General features: G+C 39.0%; 1 long non-coding RNA gene across 1 annotated transcript; it reads right to left on the bottom strand.

Moving 5' to 3' along the window:
- Nucleotides 1-3,006: 3,006 nt before the first annotated feature.
- LOC113322543 lies at nt 3,007-6,153 on the bottom strand. The gene is made up of 3 exons (XR_003347206.1): nt 4,487-6,153; nt 3,779-3,884; nt 3,007-3,070 (listed from the first exon to the last, which is right to left on the bottom strand). It is a non-coding gene; the product is annotated as an uncharacterized LOC113322543 (long non-coding RNA).
- Between the last annotated feature and the right edge of the window lie 1,403 nt (nt 6,154-7,556).

The following is a 7,556-nucleotide window of genomic DNA, read 5'->3' as shown; positions in this document are numbered from 1 at the left end:
AAAAATTTGGTTTAAAATGGGAGCAAGTAAAATTTGGTTTTGAATGGGAGAAAAGTAAAAATTTTGGGTATTTTTTTTTTTTTTTTTTTTTTAACAGAAAATAAAATTTGGTTTTTGAAATGGGAGCATGCCCACTGTTGGTTTTGTGTTTGCTTTGGCTCCGCTTGGTTGAAAACTTTTGGTGGAACTAAGTCCAAAATCTCGGCCTAGAATTTGGGTACTCGGCCCACTAACGAGTTCAACTAGCGTGATCGGTTACAAGCTCAGCTGGGTTTAAAAACCCAGAATACAAAATACAAGTCTAAATTAAACAAGCTCACAAAAATTAAATACAAGCCCACAAATTAAAAAAACAAGCCCACAAATAAATTATTACAAACCCAACAGAAAATAAGAGAAGCCCAAAAATTGTCCTTAATATTACAAGCCCACAATTAAAAAAAATTGGAAGCCCACAATTCGGGTTCTCTTAAATGGGTTACCTTTTAAGCACATCCCAGCTGCTCTGATATTGTTGCAAAAACCCAGTTGGGTTTTGGTTCTTTTCCTTGGTGGCGTCCCAGCAGAGGAAAAACAGGTTCAGAACAGCAGGTCCAACAGCAAATGAAGTGAAGCAGATGCAGATGCAAATGCTATGCAGTGAAATGCAAAAATAGCTAATAAAAAACACAGACCCAAGTCCCTGGCAGCGGCGCCAAAAACTTGGTGGGCCCGGAGAAGTGTGAAAATTAAGCGTAATAAAAACGCGGGCCTACAGTAATACCGCAAGTGCACGGTCGTCAGTTGTAGCTCGTGCAAGTACGGGTCGATCCACAGAGACTGGGTGTGTTTGGAGTTTTCTAGCTATTTTGGGCTCTAAAATTGCTATTGGGCTTAGTGGGTTTGTTTGTAATGATGAAATGGTTTTAGGCCTTGGGCCTTTGAATGATTTGGGCCGTGAACTAGAGCTAGGCTTTTTAGCTATGAACCTGGGCTTTTAACCTTTGGAATTGCACTGGGCCTTGGGCTAACAGTGACTGTGAATTGGGCTTTAGGTTTTTGAATAGCACTGGGCCTTGTAACAGTGAACTGGGCCTTTGATTTTGAATTTGGGCTTGGGCTCAGTGTAGTGAACTGAGCCTTAGGCCTTAATCTGAGCTGTGGTCTGGGCCTTGGAGAGGAAGCAGCAGCAGCAGTGGTGGCAGACAGCTGCAAGAGAAGTGGAGTGGCAGCAACAGCTGCAGAAACTCAGATGCAGGAGGCAGCAGCAAGGGAGAACTGGCAGCACCAGGTAGCAGGCCTAGGAGCACCAGCAGCAGTAGCAGTACTGCACAGCAGGGGAAAGAAAGCAGCAGCATCAGCAGCAAGGAAAAGGCAGCAAGCCAAGGGGAAGAAAACAGTGGAAAATTAGAGCAAAAACAATGACCAATGGCCAAAGGCAGTGGGAAATGATGGCACAAAGGCAGTTAGCCTAAGGCAAAGAGTAAAGAAAGAACAAGATACAAAAATAAAATGACAAGATCCTAGACATACAAATGGAATGGGAGGAGAAGAAGCTTGTCCACTGTTTTGCTCCTAGAATTGACTGTCTTTTAACAGCACAGTCAATCACAAGCAACATTGGACACTAAATTCCCCCCATTTCTCAATGAGCTCAACTTCCATGGATTCTAAACTAAACTTCTACCACTAACAGTGAACAAAACATGTCATTTGAACATTGTAAACCTAAAACTAACAGTCACTTGCATTATACTAACAGACATTAAAACTAAACAGACATTAAATCCACACTGAAAGACTAAACAGACATCAAGCACTAAAACTAAAACTTGCATTATACTAACAGACATCAAACACTAAAATTAACAGACATTGAGCATGAAATTGGAATTGAAATGAAATGCAATGAACATGAAATTAACATCAGGTAAATTGAACTAACAGCAAAGCAAAAAAAAAATTGAAATTGAATTAAATTAAGAACCCTAAAATTTTAACAGTTGAAATTGAAATTGGAATTAAACCAAAAATTGAAATTAAACCTAATTGGTAACTTGGCTAGTCCAAGAACACCCCTAACAGTGATACCCAACCCTCAATTTATACCCAAACATTAAAATTAGGTTTCCCCCAAATCCCAAAAATTAGGGTTTCCAAAATAAAATTTACCCAATTCGACGCTGACCCATGCTCTGCAATTGTTCCATATGCTCCTCTCCATTCTTCTGATGCCCTAAATCGAGGTGTTGCATCAAACCCACATCTAGGTCAGTGAGATGCGTGTGGGTTAGATACAACAGCTAGGCTTAGGGGGATAGGATGCTGCTGTTGTCGGGTGGCGCTACTGGAGATCAGGGTGTTGTCGGATGGTTGCGGTGGTGGTGTGGTTCGAGAAGAAGGTGTAGCTGGTGGAGGTGATGGAGTTGCAGAGCAGCTCTCTGTTGTTTGGGAAGAAGAGAGGAAGAACCCGATGGAGAAGAAGGGTCCGTTTGTTTTGGGGTAATAGGGTTCGGTTGCTAGGGTGTTGAGCGGGTGTAGAGAGTTTTGATGAACAGCAAGTAAAGAGCGTTGGATGATCCCATATAGATTGAATCGAACGGCTACGATGGAGAGGTATGTGGCGACCGTTGGATTATGAGATACAACAAAATTGACGACACCAGATGGAGTTAGGTGTTGTAGTGTTAAGCGGAAGTATCGAGGTTTGATGCGCAGGCAAAGAAGCGATCGTAGGATCTAAATGTGATCTAATCCGAAGGCTTGGAATTTAGGTACTATGGTGTTTTGCAGGGACTTCAGATTTTGATGAACGATGAAGAAGCGACCATTGGATGATGAAATGGATCCGATCTAACGGCTGAGAATGGAGGCGGGTATGGATATAGAAAGGGTTTGGGTAAGGGTTTTGGGCCTTGGGTATGCCAAGCCCATATCTTCTTTAAGAACAATTCTTCCTTCTTGAGCCCATTTCTACCCTTTTGGTCGTGTGCACAACATTCTTCGCGGCTTCCTTGTGTAATTCCTCCCGGCTTTTCACTACTTTTCTGCTCTTTTCCGCTCTGCTATTCATCCAAACTTTATTTATTACCTAAAAATGCAAAATTAAGTAAGAAAAATATTTATTCTTGAAAACAATGAAAATACAGAATATGGGATAAAATGTAGAATTACTGCACAAAAGATGAGTTAAATGCCAACAAAAAGGGATAAATATATACATTATTTGGCACTCATCATATAGACAAGCTCTTTCTTCAAGCAATGTATACTATGGTTGTGCAATTCCGAACTCGCAAATCCACACCTAATCGTAAATATGGATGTCGACAATTCCGAACTCGCAAACTGTCGACCGATATAAGCATAAAAGTTGAATTCATGTAGATATAAATGCGAAAGAGCATATCCTCACAGAAGTATACAAACATATTATGGACAAACTCCTTCTTCAAACAATGTATACTATGGTTGTGCAATTCCGAACTCGTAAATCCACACCTAATCGTAAATATGGATGTCGACAATTCCGAACTCGCAAACTGTCGACCAATATATCCTAAAAGCTCTAGTTATAAATGTGAAGGAGCGTATCCTATATACCACACGTGGAAATTCTTATTTCCCATAACAATTCATATTGACCACAACACATTACAGGTCCTTTCCAAACCATGGAAAGATTAACAGAATCAACAAAATTATCGTAAAACAAGTTAAACAATGCATAGAACGCACAAACAGAAATACATGAGTTTGTTAAACATAAACTTTTGTAAAGGCAAACAATAATGGTTACCAAGAGTCGAATGTATTCCACGTCTTTTGATGACAAGCCACGCCTACCTCGAGATCCACGATCCACTGGTTCATCCTTTGAATCGACCGTTGTTAATGTAGACTAACTGTTAATCACACAAGAAGTCTAAGAATCTAGCCAAAAAGCTCACACAAGAATCATACAAGTCTTTCTAATGATTCTAGGCCCATTTAAGGTTCTACATCTTTTATTTATCTAACTTTAGCTTAGCTAAGGTTTACCAATTTGATTTTGGTTAGCTCTATGGTCCATTATCTAACTCTTATGAATATCTACAACTTTGTAGAATAAACCAAAGGCTAGTCTGGACCATAAGGATCCAAAGTATCAAACTGAGAAGACATAACACTAAGCCCAAGCCCAATAACCATCCCCTTAATCTATGGCTTGGTCCATCTAGATCAACTGGCGGTCAATAACGGTCAACTAAGTCAACTAATGGTCAACGTAAGTCAAACCCAAAGTTAGGTCAATGGTCAAGTCAAATGGTCAACTGGTCTGGTCAATCCTGGTTACTGAGTTAACTCAGTCAGATAGACTGAATCAGAAAGACTAGGTCGAGTCAGCTAAGCTGAAAGAACTTAGGCTAAGACTCTTGCACAAATAATAACTCAATTACAACTTCAACTCATATATTCTTAAGTGTACTTCAGAATCAAATTACAAACATAATTACGGCTTAAATACCTGCATTTGCAGCTCTACGCAACACTCCTTCTATATTCAGCTAGCTACAATACTAATCCACAGACAACAACACTAGGTCTACCACTGTACCTACAATTTACCTTAACAACCCCATAATCCTACACATACTAAAGCAACTTCCGTTCCATTCATTGTACAGAACCATCACTTGTATCTCCATCTCTTCTTACTTGTATAAACCCATATATTACTCAACTGTAAACCCATTCTTCGAACTGAAGTTCACATGCACCTCAAAGTCCTCACAACTGCAGTTCCAATACTAAAAGCTATTTTAACTCATCTTAGTTCAGCAAGCCTGCAATTTCATTCATCGACTTCATCAACTTCATCTATAGATAACCCCCTCTAAGAACTCAACCACTGAACAACAATCCTCAACCATCACCAAACTTCATTTGAGAGTACCACTAGCTCCACCACTAACCTTAGCTACCACATTGCACCTGTAATAGCACCATTAGCAACAACTCAGCTCCAAAACTAAAGCCAGCCACTTCAACAGTATTCCGATACACTACCACCACCGATTCAGTAACATCACTACCACCATTGCAAGCAATCCTTGATACCCAACATCATTCCGTGTACCCTCACCTATTACAGCTCCTTCTAGCACAATTAACTTCAGCTGAACTCATTACAACTTCATCATCTCACAAGCAACTCCAACAACTACAACTCCATCCAGTCCTGCACCTCTGAATACTAACACCAACCATTTCACATAATTGCAACCCTAACAATCCACTTTTATCAGTTCAACAGTATAATCACCAAATTCAACTAATTATAACATCAACTCAATTCCATTAACAACACCAACAGAGACTCAATTACATCTTCATCTCATTTCTGTTACAAAACCAATACTCATTCAACTCAACATTCATCTCTACCATTTAATCTTAGTTCTCTTTAGAACCCAAATCCACTGATTTTCCAGCAAAACTACTTCACCTCTTTAATTAAACCACAACCCAATTATCAACTACAGATACTGAATCAAAAGAAGTAAATAGCTTTACTAGATCAACTCAGAAACTATTACCTTAAAGAAAATCCATCTTCCTTGCTTCTGACTCAATTCAGCAGATCATCTCAAGACCACTCAGAACTCCTCATCTCACCCAATCCATACCCACAATCTTCAACACCATCACTGGATCCATGAAAACTCTTAACTCTTCAATCTCTATTCATTATAAACCCCAATTCATTCTATCTGTAAAAACCCATCTCAGACCCCCTTCTTAAAACATCAATTCATCTTCTAATCGAACTTCTACACAATCTTCTGAAAAACCCTAATTATTTGATAAAACAATCATCACCACTTCCATTTCTTTATCAACATCTTCTATGTCAACTGATCTCTCATCGATTGCATCTCTCACCTAAACAGAACCCTTAATTCCTCTCTTAATCATCACCTAATCAAACTCCAATTGATTTCTCATAAACCCTAACTCTTAATTCACTCCCTCCTTCGATTTTGAATCAACAACAGATCTAATCACCATCACCTACTGATCCCTTTCTCATACGCTTCTTCACATGATCTTATAACTCCTATTTGATCTCTCAAAACTCGAACAGAAAAAGAATGGAGGAAAAACAGAGAAGAGGCAGAAGTAGGAAGAAGAAACGAGAAGATAAGAAGAATGAAGAAACAAGAAGAATTATAATAAGTTTATCTTCATGGTTCGGTTGGGGATAAGGTCAAGGATACTGATAAAGGACACCATCACTTGGATATGGGAATCCCGGGTCGGTCCATTATGAAAAAGTATGTTTTACCCTTCATACATGTTAGATGATACATTCTTCGTCCGACATCCGATTAAGACGTTCGAGTAGTCCATTCTGCATAACTTTTCGAGACCTGTACAACAGTACTAGTTTCGTATCTAGATCGTTGTTAGATTAATTCCTATTAATTAACGTTCGTGTTAAACTAATTATCGGCTAATACGTCTCTTAACTGGTCTAACAGCGTTGACGCCCTTGAGGGTCCTTACAGGTTTGAGTCAAGAAATGGAGTTCCAAAGCTTGTACAGATGGATAAGACATGGGTTGCTCTCATATTCAAAATGGTAGTGTTGTTGCTATGGGTTCAGTTGAAGCTACTGCAAGCCATGGTCTTGGTACAAGAGTTAGGAAGTGCACAACAGAATTTGCTGGAATTTGAATGAATTAGTATGGCTGTGACAGTGTTGGGGTTACTGCTTCATGGGTCTGGTGGAGAGTTTTTGGTTAGTTTGGTATGATTTCGCAAAGAGGAACTGTGATTAGTTGAATATTGTTTTCTAGTGAAAGAGGAATGGGACACAATGTGGCTGATGGGTTTCAAATTAAACAATACTCCCTCTAGGGGTTATTTGATGAGGTCTTGGCCAACGACAAGCAACCAATCTTTGGTCGGTGTGTATTGTTTCTTTAACCAAGTTGAAGGTTTTGGAGGATATGCAATATGTCTCTATGTATGGGCTTTCGAGGCACAACAAATTAATAAATACATTTTCCACTAATTAAATGGTAATATAGCGGTAGTAAGAGATCGTTCCCACAGAGAGTTGTGTAATTGATAGGTTATTTGAAATAGCAAAATAAAGTAAATATAACAATGGGGGGTTTTGTTATGAGATAAATATAAAGACAATAAAGAAAAGAGATGATTAAGGAATCCTTCGCCGTTACCAAGCGTTAACATGATTAGAATACATATCTATATTTCGTAAGAATCATTCATCACCAACCGTAGAATAACAGCTAGATCAGTGTTATCCCCAAAACTCCTTCTATTATTGGATACGGAAGTTCTCGACTACCAGATTCTATCCAAAGAACCACCAAGTAGTAGATCACTCAAGGTGTAATACAATAGAACGCTCTAAGCTTTGTGAATTTATGTTGATCCCAGTAGTTGAACTCTTATATCAAGGTTTACTTGCTGGTGTTGTCTTCACACAAGATTCCTTCACAGAATCCCTCTGTAAGGTCTCGCGATTTCTACTTGTGTAGAGAGTTAATCTATGATTACTTATCT

The sequence above is a fragment of the Papaver somniferum genome, chromosome 11, assembly GCF_003573695.1.
Source record: "Papaver somniferum cultivar HN1 chromosome 11, ASM357369v1, whole genome shotgun sequence".
Lineage (NCBI taxonomy): Eukaryota > Viridiplantae > Streptophyta > Magnoliopsida > Ranunculales > Papaveraceae > Papaver > Papaver somniferum.
The sequence above is the reverse complement of the archived record's forward strand: the minus strand, read 5'-3'. Positions and strand labels throughout refer to the sequence as shown.